This window comes from Mirounga angustirostris, unplaced genomic scaffold, assembly GCF_029215605.1.
Source record: "Mirounga angustirostris isolate CCGP_5_RB_7025 unplaced genomic scaffold, mMirAng1.0.hap1 SCAF_5, whole genome shotgun sequence".
NCBI classification, from domain to species: domain Eukaryota; kingdom Metazoa; phylum Chordata; class Mammalia; order Carnivora; family Phocidae; genus Mirounga; species Mirounga angustirostris.
The window spans coordinates 150,894,081-150,906,974 of record NW_026991713.1 but is presented as its reverse complement, the minus strand read 5'-3'; the positions used below and the strand labels follow the sequence as shown (position 1 = coordinate 150,906,974).

The window sequence follows — 12,894 nt, the reverse complement described above, 5'->3', positions numbered from 1 at the left end:
ACAAAAAATTGGCAAAACCTATATAAGACAAACTTTGAAATGCTCCAAAAGGATTCAAGAGTAGAATCAAACCAATGAAAAAATACACAATGTTCTTGGATAGGAAAATATCAGAAAGACAGCAATTCTCTCTGTAAAATTAGTTTATAATTTTAACATGATCTCAATGTTTTAAGTGTTTTCTTTTCTGGAACTAGACAAAATGATTATAAGTTCACATGGAAAAATAAACAAGGAAAAACTGCCAGGAAAATGAAGGGCAACAGGGAAAACTAAGACATTTTGTAAAACCAATACCATGTACTGGTGTATGAACAGAAAGACTAATGGAATAGAATAGGAAGTCCAGAGATGCTCCAATACACCTGGAAGTTCCGAATACAATCAAGATGTATTGTATTCTGAAACAAATGGTAGCGATAACTGGCAGCTACATAGAAAAAGATAAAGTTCAATCTATATACTATCCTTGAGCACCAGAATAAATCCCAAATATATCAAAGATGTAAGTGTAAAAATGAAACCACAAAAGTACTTAAGGAAAACATGAACAAATTTCAAATTCTTGGAGGCCTTTCTGTGACTCAAAATCCAGACACATAAAAGATTAATATTAACTACCTAAAATTTAAAGAAAAATCTTTGAAGCTTTCTCTATACCAAAATACATGAAAGTACAAAAAACAAGTAACAAACTGGGGAAATTGCAACTCACATCCTAAAGGGTTAATCTAATTTATACATTCCTAGAAATTGATAAGAAAAAAGCAATCCAAATGAGAAATTGCAAAGGGTATGAACAGATAGTTCATAGAAACAGAAATCACCTTTAGGCATATGAAAAGATGCTCAGCCTCATTCATAGCAAACTAATGCACATTAAAACTACACAGTTACCATTTTCACTATTAGAATAATATAAATCTAAAGGTTGGAAAACACTGTTGGAGAGGCTATGGAGAAACAGGTACCCTGATGCATTACTTGCAGGAGTTCACAACCCTGAAGAAGGGCAGAATTTAACAAAATTATAAATGCATTGCTCAATGACCCAGCAATCCCACTTATGGAAAGATATCCCACAGATATCTTATATCTCACATATACGAAATGAGATGTGTACACGTGTATTTACCAGGACATTGTCTGTGATTGTTAAGACTGGAAAAAATTCAAATATGCATCAATGGGGGCTAGTTCAATAAACTATGGCACGGATATACAGTGGAATATTCTGAAGCTGTTAACTAGTGTTTTCTATACACTAATATGGAAAGATCCCAAAGGTATATTAACTAAACAAAAAGCAAGGGACAGAATAATTTACATGGTGTGCTATATTTTATATACAAAGAAGGACAGGTACTGGCTTGTGTCTACACAAAGGAACATCTATGAGGAAACAAACAGGGATGCCTAGGTGGCTCAGTCAGTCAAACGTCTGCCTTCGGCTCAGGTCATGATTCCAGGATCCTGGGATTGACCCTGCATTGGGCTCCCTGCTCAGGCAGGAGCCTGCTTTTCCCTCTCCTGCTCCCCCTGCTTGTGTACATGCACACGCTCACTCTCTGTCAAATAAATAAAATCTTAAAAAAAAAAAAAAAAGGAAACAATTAAAGAGGATATTTATGGGGAGAGGGGACAGGTTAGACCACAACAGAGTTGGAAATTAAGTTCCTCAAAATAAGCTGTTTTAATTTTTGAACAACATGAATATTTTACCTATACAAAATTAACTTTGAAGTGTTAAAAATGTAACTCACAGAAAGAAGAGAACTACTCATAAGCCAGAGTCAAAATCCAACGAGCTCAATGCACATGGATTGGAAGAACAAATACTGTGAAAATGTCTATGCTACCTAGAGCAATCTACACATTTAATGCAATCCCTATCAAAATACCATAAACTTTTTTCAAAGAAATGAAACAAATAATCCTAAAATTTGTATGGAACCAGAAAAGACCCCAAATAGCCAGAGGAATGTTGAAAAAAGAAAAGCAAAGCTGGTGGCATCACAATTCTGGACTTCAAGCTCTATTACAAAGCTGTAATCATCAAGACAGTATGGTACTGGCACAAAAACAGACACATAGATCAATGGGACAGAATAGAGAGCCCAGAAATGGACCCTCAACTCTATGGTCAACTAATCTTCGACAAGCAGGAAAGAATGTCCAATGGAAAAAAGACAGTCTCTTCAACAAATGGTGTTGGGAAAATTGGACAGCCACATGCAGAAGAATGAAACTGGACCATTTCCTTACACCACACACAAAAATAGATTCAAAATGGATGAAAGACCTAAATGTGAGACAGGAATCCATCAAAATCCTTGAGGAGAACACAGGGAGCAATCTCTTCGAACTCAGCCACAACTTCTTCCTAGAAACATCGCCAAAGGCAAAGGAAGCAAGGGCAAAAATGAACCACTGGAACTTCATCAAGATAAAAAGCTTTTGCACAGCAAAGGAAACAGTCAACAAAACCAAAAGACACCCAACAGAATGGGAGAAGATATTTGCAAATGACATATCAGATAAAGGGCTAGTATCCAAAATCTATAAAGAACTCATCAAACTCAACACCCAAAGAACAAAGAATCCAATCAAGAAATGGGCAGAAGACATGAACAGACATTTCTCCAAAGAAGACATCCATATGGCCAACAGACACATGAAAAAGTGCTGAACATCACTCGGCATCAGGGAAATACAAATCAAAACCACAATGAGATACCACCTCACACCAGTCAGAATGGCTAAAATTAACAAATCAGGAAACGACAGATGTTGGTGAGGATGCGGAGAAAGGGGAACCCTCCTACACTGTTGGTGGGAATGCAAGCTGGTACAGCCACTCTGGAAAACAGTACGGAGGTTCCTCAAAAAGTTGAAAATAGAGCTACCCTATGACCTAGCAATTGCACTACTGGGTATTTACCCCGAAGATACAACTGTAGTGATCCGAAGGGGCACGTGCACCCCAATGTTTACAGCAGCAATGTCCACAGTAGCCAAGCTATGGAAAGAGCCTAGATGTCCATCAACAGATGAATGGATAAAGAAGATGTGATATATATATATGTGTGTGTGTGCATATATATAATGGAATATTATGCAGCCATCAAAAAAAAAATCTTGCCATTTGCAACGATGTGGATGGAACTAGAGGGTATCATGCTAGGCGAAATAAGTCCATCAGAGAAAGACAAGTATCATATGGTCTCACTGATATGAGGAATTTGAGAAACAAGACAGAGGATCATAAGGGAAGGGAGGGAAAAATGAAACAAGACGAAACCGGAGGGGGAGACAAATCGTAAGAGACTCTTAATCTCAGGAAACAAACTGAGGGTTGCTGGAGTGGAGGGGGGTGGGAGGGATGGGGTGGCTGGGTGATGGACACTGGGGAGGGTATGTGCTATGGTGAGTGCTGTGAATTGTGTAAGGTTGATGAACCACAGACCTGTACCCCTGAAACAAATAATACATTATGTTAATTAAAAAAAATCCAATGAGCATTAAAAGAGAATTTTCTCTGAAATTAGATATTGACAAGCAATTTATTTTTTTAAAGATTTACTTATTTATTTGAGAGAGAGAGGGAGAGAGCACACACATGTGCGAGCAGTGGGGAGGGGCAGAGGGAGAGGGACAGAAAGAATCTCAAGTAGACTCCGGTTGAGCGCAGAGCCCATCACAGGGCTCAATCCCACAACCCTGAGATCATGATCTGAGCCAAAATCAAGTCAAATGCTTCACCGACTGAGCCACCCAGGCACCCCAACAAGCACTTTTAGTGTGGCCATCTCTAAAAATGATAAAAGACAATATAATCTTTTTCTTCAACCAATCTGAAGCATATGATTGTAATAATCTATACAAAGACCTACTTAAAGGGGCGAGGAATTATGAAAGAGAACAGGAAGGGGGCCCCTAGACCAGCAGCATCAGCATCACCTGAGAACCTGGTGAAAACACAAATTCTTAGGCCCCAGCCCAGACCAGAAACTCTGGAAATAATGGAGCGAGCGATCCCCATAATGCACACTCAAATTTGAGAGCCAATGATCCAGTCCAGTGCTTCCCACACATTCATGTGCATCACCTGGAGCAGGACTTTGTGAAAATGAAGATCCTAGTTCAGTGGGTCTGGGGTGGGCCCCAGAGTCTGCACTTCAAACAAGCCTCAGGATGCTATGCTGTGCTGCTGGCTTGGGGAACCACACTTTGAGAAGAAAAGCTGAAGTCCACCTGGCGGGAGAAGGTCTGCACACCGTCTTCATGTGGCTGAGTTTCCTATGGAAACTGCCCTCGATATCCGATGGAAAAAGTCCTTACACAGGTTTTCTGGCTAAGAGATACCATGTAACCTCCCATATAAAAGCTGTACTTGGGGCACCTGGGTGGCTCAGTCCGTGAAGCCTCCAACTCTGAATTTCAGCTCTGGTCATGATCTCAGGGTGCTGGGATCAAAGCCCGAGTTGGGCTCCATATTTGGCATGGAGTCAGCTTGAGATTCTCTCTCTCGCTCTCCCTCTGCCCCTCCTGTCCATTGTGCATGCGCTCACCCTCTCTCAAATAAATCTTAAAAAAAAAAGAAAAAAGCTGTACTCAACATGTACTAAATATATTTTCAAAAGTATTTCTTTCTTTTCTTTTCTTCTTTTTTAAGATTTCAAGTAATCTCTACACCCAATGTGGGGCTCAAACTCATGACTCCAAGATCAAGAGTCACATGTTCTACCAGGCAGGAGCCCTCAAAAATATTTCTTATTAAGACAACAGTAACAGCTACAAATTGTTGAAATCCAATTTAGTTGTTGTCCCATTTGAGAAAACTTTCAATTACGAGTGGACTTATGAGCATTTCAAAGTGAAAAAAAAAAAAAAAACAACCCCACACAAAAGACCCCCCATATTCCTACATCTGTCAGGTTACACTGTCTGATGAACTTTACCTCAAATCCATTAGCCACACCACCTGCTCTCCATGAAAAAGCACTAGTTTCTTTCTTTCTAAAAAATTGTTCTTATATTTACAAACACTGATGTTTCATTTGATTTACATGGGGGGGGAGGGAGGTATGTTTTCTTACAGGAGTCTTACAAGTAAAGAATTCTAGTCTAGGTGGAAGTACCTAGAAATGTTGTGTACCTTTATTTTGCAAGTCACGCTTTGGATAAATTTTTTCCTGTTAAATATTAATCAATGTGCTGAAATTTCTACATATTCCCTATTTCACTGAATGTAAGACACCATCAATTCTCAGACACACTATTACTTCATGTACTGCTAAGAAAAGTTACCAATTAAAACATGACATGCCAATTTTAAGATAGCATTCCATTTTAGATATGCATCTTAAAAATAATGAAATAGCTTAATTATAAAGCTCAAAGATAGTACATAGTGAGTTACTCCTTTTCATCTATAAAGGCATGGATTTTTGCTCATTTAACAATGTATCCCCACACCTGAAAACTGGAAGTCTCAGTATCCCTGCAATTCATATTATTTGTTTCATTTTTGTATAAATATATATATATATTTTTTTTTTTTGAGTAGTGATTTAAAAAAAAAAGTGAAGAAAAAAAAAGGAGTGACCTCTTTTTACCCTGCAACATGATACTGCTCGCTCAAAGTAATAAAAGTTAATTACTCTCAATCTGGATAATTTTCCAATCTGAAAGTATTCAATGTATCTCTCTCTAGTCAATTTAAAATACCTTATAGTTCTATTTTGACAAGAGTTTTTACTTGTTTGTTTCTAAAGCACCTTTCAAAAGTAACAAGCAATGAACAATAAACATCTCACAGCCTCTTATTCATTCAACAAAAAAATAAATTTGCTTTGCAGATTTAACAAGAATTGAAGGGATGTACAGTGTTACACTATAGCTATATATTAGTCTGAGTTGAACTTTTTGACTCAGCATTTTTGTCCTGGCAGCAAGATGAACAGTTTCAAAGGAAAAGACAATTTCTAACAAACCACACTAGGAGGACTGAGGACCTATGTGATTACAGGACATTTCAATTTTCACCTTGTACACACCTACATTTTCTAAATTCTCTAATACGGATACTAGCAAGAAAAAAAGGTTATTTAATTTAATAAGTGGTTACACTAATTTATATTTTAGTTTAATGCAGACCTTTTTAGTTATTCTACACATTATCACTGTCACATCCCAAGTCCATTCCAACCTCCTACTCCTCACTCATTCAAGTGTTTAGTTGTCAGCATTTCGAACAAGAATCTCAATGAAGCAAATTTTTCAGACAAAGGGACATAGGTACTAACCTCATCTTCCATCTGAGATTCTAGACTAATCAATGAGTGTCATGAGCCAAGAGCCTACCTTTCTGGTATGTCAATTACCTCAGAAAGAATAGGGGAAAATTTTTTTTCCCAACAAAAATTGTCAGTTAAATTCTGCCTCCTTTCCTGTTATAATTGAGTAGAGAGCGGACTGCTGTTTAGAGTAGATCTCAGGGGTGGTGGTACTGTCTCCTAAGAGATATGCTTAGATATAAAAGTAACTGGGGGACAACACTGGCATTCAGTGTTTGGGGACCAGGATGCTGGACTTCACATAATGCATGGAACAGACGCACATAATGAAGATCCATGCTGGTCCTGAGAATCTTTTAAATGTCCAGTCAGATTAATCACTATAAACTGGCATTACTTTAGAACATAATACTGAAAAGTTTTTATAAGGAATTATGGGAAAACCCCAGTAATTTAGGAGAAGGCAGCTAATGTGAGACAAGTTGAGATAAAATACATATGAAATTAGTGGCCATTTCCTCACATCACACATTGTTAACTCAACGTCGTAATACTGAGCATATCTGAACTAATGAGACATCAACACTGAATCCGAAAATTTCAATCTTTTATTCGTTATCAATGATAAGTGGTAGGAACCCAGTATTGTGCCTCAAGGTAGCAGCATCTCAAAGCTTGTGACACAAAAGGGGCCATACAGTGTAGACTGAAAATATGGTCCCCTCCATGGGGGCCTCCATAATATACTAATACTATTTATGTGTTGACTGAGTCTGTAATTTATCTTGGCATGTTATCCTTATTTCCATCTAAGCTGTTTCTCTCTTTATTATCATAAATAGGTTACTCCAACACATAGGTGTCAACCCCCTCCATTCCCCTCCCCCTCCACGCCAGCGTCCATCTATATCTTTGCTCTTTCCTTCTCTCATTTAAAAACACTGATAGGGGCGCCTGGGTGGCTCAGTTGGTTAAGCCACTGCCTTTGGCTCAGGTCATGATCCTGGAGCCCTGGGATCGAGGCCCGCGCCGGGCTCCCTGCTCAGCGGGGAGTCTGCTTCTCCCCTCTGACCCTACCCCCTCTCATGCTCTATCTCATTCTCTCTCTCAAATAAATAAAAATCTTAAAAAACAAAAACAAAACACTGATAGTCTTACTGCTCTTCAATCTAAACATCTTCATTAGAAGCAGGTGCAAGCACCCAGGACACGATCTCTTCTAGCACAGCAGTAGGCGCGAGATGTAAATGATGTGGCAATTCGTGTCATTGATTGTTCTTTTATTTCTCCCTTACATTTATTTTTTTATTTTTATTTTTTAAGATTATTTATTTATTTATTTGACAGAGAGAGACACAGCGAGAGAGGGAACACAAGCAGGGGGAGCGGGAGAGGGATAAGCAGGCTTCCCGCGGAGCAGGGAGCCCGCCCGATGCGGGGCTCGATCCCAGGACCCTGGGACCATGACCTGAGCCGAAGGCATACTCTTAACGACTGAGCCACCCAGGCGCCCCTCTCCCTTACATTTAAATTGGAGCATCATACTGATTTTCAATTACGTGTGTACATAGGTTACACTGTTGATGAATTTCATTCCAGGGCTGTAAAGTGGGCTTTACAAAAAGTTTGCTGCAAAGGGGAGGGGCCTTGGTTCTGACAAGGTTGAGCACCACCGCTTCCAAAGAGTGCAGTCATGTGCTTAACGAAAATCAAACTTAAAAGTTTCCTTTGCTTAAGGCAAACCCTGGGCTCCAATATTCCACTTGCATTCAGCCTGACAACCCATCTCTGGCGCACACCCGCCGCTCTAAGCCCACTTCTGGTCTTATGCAGGGCCAAACAAGAGTTTCTGTCCATTTGGAGATCAGGGACCCTTCTGGGAATATGACAAAGTCAAAGACCCTCCCCCCAGGAAACTCATATAGCTTGCTGCACCCAATTCCGGGGGGGGGGGTGCTGCCACACACCTTCTGCAGCCCAACTGGGGCCCTAAGAATGGAACTCGAGCCCTAAAACCCTGCCAGTGGGGGTGGGGAGAAGGAAGGGAGGCAAGGACGGGGCCGTGGGCGCTGGAGTCAGCGTGCCTGGGTTTGAACCCCCCATTCCACCGCTTCCCGGCAGTGTGACGCCCGGCAGGGCGCTTCACCTCTCTGTGCAGCCCGGGAGCGGCGCAAGTGCCCGGCAGACTGTAAAGCCTCAATAAACCGCGGCCAGAGGCACCGCGTCCTGGCGTCAACCCCGCCGCCGAAGAGAACCGAGGCGGGCCCCGGGGTCGCACCCGAGCGCGGGGACCGGCTGCGAAGGGGACTGGCCCGGGCGGCCCCGCGGCCCCGGCCCGGCCGCCCCGCCCCGCCTCGCCCGCGCGGGTCCCGGGACGGCGCGAACCGGGCGGCTCCGCTGCGGCCGCCGGGCACACCGGGGCGGCCGCCCAGGACGCGAGCCGCTCGCCGGGCCCGCTCCCCCCGCCCGGCCCTCCGTCTCCGCCGCTCTCACCCCCTCCTCAGCCCCCAACGGCCGCCACCGCCGGCCGCAGCTCACCTCCCGGGCCGCCGCCGCCGCCGCCGCCGCCGCCGCCGCGCGCGATCTCGCGAGACTTCGCTCCCCTCGGCGCTCCCCCCGCCCACCCCGGGGCGCCGCGCCGCACGCGCGGACCCCGGCCTGGAGCCGGTACGGCGCGCTCCCCAGAAGCCGCAGCCCGCCGCGGGCTCAGGCCAAGCCGTGCTCGCGACCCCGCGTCCGAGTTCCTGCAGCCATTCCGCCCACGTCCGTGACCGCGAAGGGTTAAAAGCCAGGTGCGCGACTGCGGACTCCCCTCACCTGGCCGGCCGGGTGCGCATGCGCGTGCCCGGGGCCCTGGACCTGCGAGCCTTTGCGGAGGCTCAGACCGCACTGACAGCAGTAATCCTAGCAGCCGGTCTTGGAGTGCTTACTGGGCTCAGAGTAGTGTTGCAACTCCCCTTGGGTCCTCACAACAGCCCCACGAAGTGGATATTACCATCCTCCCCACTCCAGCGAGGAGAAAACGTAGGCTTGGCTAGATTAAGTAGCTCCAGGTCACACTGCTAGGAATTGGCATCCGGGGTTGTCTGACGCCCAAGCCAAAGCCCCATTTTTTCGCCTCCATGACAACCCCAGGCCCTGGCCTTGGCCCTCCTTTGGCTGAGGGCGTTGAGTCTCATAAGCCCGTCTCTACGTCCCTCCCAAGGTTCACCAAGGTGAGAGGAGGCAGGAGCTCCTGGGAGGCCCCCTGCTACAGTCTCTGTGGTTTTACAGAGCTGCTGTCCAGAAAATGCTTCTCCGCATTACATGAGCTCCCTAAGGCCTCCCTGTGCCAGGCTCAGAATAGGGGCCCTGAAAACTATGTGACTATTTATATTCTTATATTCACTTGTCTCCTCTTTACAGTGGTGGCCTTTTGATTGTAGAGAGCACAGTAGAATGGGACACAGGACATAGATCTAGAATACACAGATATTAGGGCATGCAGAGAAAGGTGTGTCTTCTTCCCAGGGGTAAACTCTTAACATTACATTATTGTTTCTTTTTTTAAATATTTATTTATTTATTTATTTGAGAGAGAGAGAGAGAGTAGAAGGAGGGGAGAGGGAGAGGGAGAGAATCCTCAAGCAGGCTCCCCACTGAGGGTGGAGTCCTACCTGGGGCTCACTCCCAGGACCCTGACATCATGACCTGAGCCGAAATCAAGAGTTGGGCGGTTTAACCAACTGAGCCACCGAGGCACCCCTATATAACTGTTTCTAAAGCAAAGGGGCTCGCATTCATTGAGAGCATTTCCAGGTTGCTACCAATATTCTTCCAAGTTAATTCTTCATAGGAAATATTCTTCATAGGACGATGAAGACTGGGGGAGATGGAGAAACTGGCTTGAGCTCCCATAGTGAGACAGGACATGGATCTAAGCCTGAGTCCAGAGCCCAGTACTGCCTGGCACCTAAGTCCCATGAGTGAGCATGAGCTGGTTCATGTGGGCCAGCAAATGGCCATAAAATCCAGAGCCTTGGAGGTTCTAGCTACTCCTTCACCTTGCATCAAGGCTGTGCAGGTTTACCCAGCCCACCTGACAGTCACATCAACATCAGCAAATATTGGCCTGCCCATTTTCCAACCCTCCAGAAACAGGGCCGTTCTCTGTAGATCAGAGGTTATGAGTGCCCCTCCATGTGCCAAAATCACCCAATCCACCTGATGGAGGAAGTGAGAGAAGCAGGGGAAATCACATCAGATGGGCAACAACAGGTGCCAAGCACTCCTCCAAGTACTGTCCATTCATTAACCCACTTAATCCTCCCCAAAACCCCATGTGGGAGGTATGGCTGTCCTTGATTCAGATACAGAAATCAAGGGGCTAAGAGGGGAGTGAAGTTGCCCAAGGGTACACAGGTAGTAAGTGGGAGGGCTGGGTCACATGCCAGGTTGGTCTGTCCCCAGAACCACAGACTTTGGACTCCGTGACTAACAAGACACGGCCCCAAATGCCCGTGTCTCCATGAAATTGAAAACCAGGAAATCCCCTGAGATCAGGGCTCTAGTATATATACGACACTGTATGTTCTCCTCTGGGTGGACTGTGCTTCAGTATTCTCGTCTTAAATAAGGACATAAAGAGGTTCTTGGGAGGATTAGCCAAGTTAATATGCATGAAGCATGTAGAAAAGTGCCTTGCACTGATTAATCTCTCAGTAAATTATAGCTATTATTACCATAAGGTGCGATGTCTGTGATGTTTTATTCTGTCACCATCTCCCAGTACAGATCCCCGATCAAGTTGGAGGATATGACCTTATCTGCTCAGGCATGGGAATAAAATTAGTTCTAGCAAAAAATACATGCTCTTTAATGGACAAAATGACCCCCACAACCCCCCCCCCCCGATTGTGGAAAGAGACCAGACACTCCTGAAGTTCGGATGCACTCTCTCTTCCCTGTTTTCTGGGAGGCTGGAAGCCAGTTTTATAAAAGGCTCCACTTATAGAGGAAAAGCTACCCAGATATTTTTAAGTTGTTGGCAAAAGCAAAAAAAGGAAAAATAATCTGAGACTTCTTAAGAAAATTTCGGTGAGGTTGGGGATTAATATAACCACAGTGACATCATGACTGGGGAAAGGGTTTTTACAGGAACTGAAGCTGCCACACACTCAGGCCATTGTACCCCAATCAAAGTAAGATTTCTACTCTAACAAAAGGCATGCCCCACGTTCCCATGAATGGCAATGGCTTACTATGGAAATAAGCCTCATCGGTGAAGGGTTGGACACAGCAGCGTCCATAAAGCGCTTTACACTTGGATAGCACAAAAGCAAACAAACAAACATTCCAGGGGTGATTCTAATATGCACACCTCTGAGGTATTAAAATGCCTTCTGATCCAGGAAAAATTTTATAATGCGATTTGTCTAGTGCTGATTCGTTCAATAAAAACTTATTAAGCATTTAAGCATCAGTTACTATGTTAGTAGCCATCAGCAAGACAGGCCAGTCCGTGCCCACATCACATGTATGGCCTAGAGGAAGAGACAGGTGTCAAATAATTCAACACCAATGGGTGTTGAAATAAATGGGTGATAAATAAAATGAAAAAGAAGAGCAAATGACTAAAAAAGGAAAAAAGGCAGGATGGGTGGAAGGATAGGAAAGAACTTACCTGAACCGAGTTTTGAAGGACGCATCAAAGGGAACTAGGCAAGGGGGAGAGGGGAGATCATTCCAGAGATAGGGACAGACAGCATGGATCAGCAAGGGGTAGGTAAGTTTTGGGGGCTGGGAAGGCAGGGTGGACTGGGGCCTTAAGAGGCATCCCAGATCTGTGAGTACCATGAGCATGTGGGGACAGCGGAGAGCAGGAAACCCAAGTGGAGACGGAAGAGTGTGGTGAGCTATGACATTGGTCCCCACATATACATCCTGCCCTGCTGGGCAAATCCAAGCTCATTACGGGATCCTACCACCTCTGCCCCACCAGTGCTTGGTCAATGGTCAAGGACGGGCAGGTGGTAATGACACAGCTGTCATACTGCTAGTCAATCTGAATTTGAGGAAATATCACATTAAAAGTCCTGGCACCCCAGAGTAGAAAGCAGGATGCAAATCTCCTGCCTCCCTTGCAACTAGGACAGGGGATGTGACGTAGGCTCCGCCAGCCAGACACATCACATGAGGCTGAATCCGATCCTGAGCCTCAGTTCTGTTGCAGTGACTGGTGGCTACAGCAGCCAGTTTGGGGGACAGCAGCTGCAGAGTAGAGCTCCCGATGGAGAAGCTACACCAGTGCTGACCAGTGAGAGCAAGCTCAGGCAGGGTGGTGGTTAGCTCCTGGGCCCAGGCGTGCAGTGTGCTTTGGGGCATTTTTCCTAGATGCTTAGCCCCAGTCTCTCTCTTCTCCAGCCCTCGCAAAGATTCTGTGGGGGTACCTAACATCCTTTATTATGTTCCCCTCTCTGCTTAAACCAGCTAGCATTCCCACCAAGAACACTGACCCCTCGCAGGCCAAAGCCAAGTGGAGCCTAAGAGACTCAGAGACAGACTCACTAGGACAGCAGCGAGGGGAAGTTTCTCGGCTGTAAGGGAGAGTACCAGA

The 12,894-nt window shown here is 44.7% G+C and overlaps 1 protein-coding gene across 4 annotated transcripts in view; it reads right to left on the bottom strand.

The window, feature by feature from the left end:
* Positions 1 to 8,904, bottom strand: part of MRTFB (myocardin related transcription factor B) — a 193,569-nt gene extending 184,665 nt beyond the window's left edge. For 2 of the 4 annotated variants that reach the window (XM_064592569.1, XM_064592572.1), the window contains exon 1: positions 8,838 to 8,904. The gene's annotated coding sequence lies outside the window, so the exon portion shown is untranslated. The remainder of the gene's footprint in view (positions 1 to 8,837) is intronic. The other 2 variants (XM_045875001.3, XM_045875007.3) reach the window with 1 other exon arrangement.
* Positions 8,905 to 12,894: the final 3,990 nt, after the last annotated feature.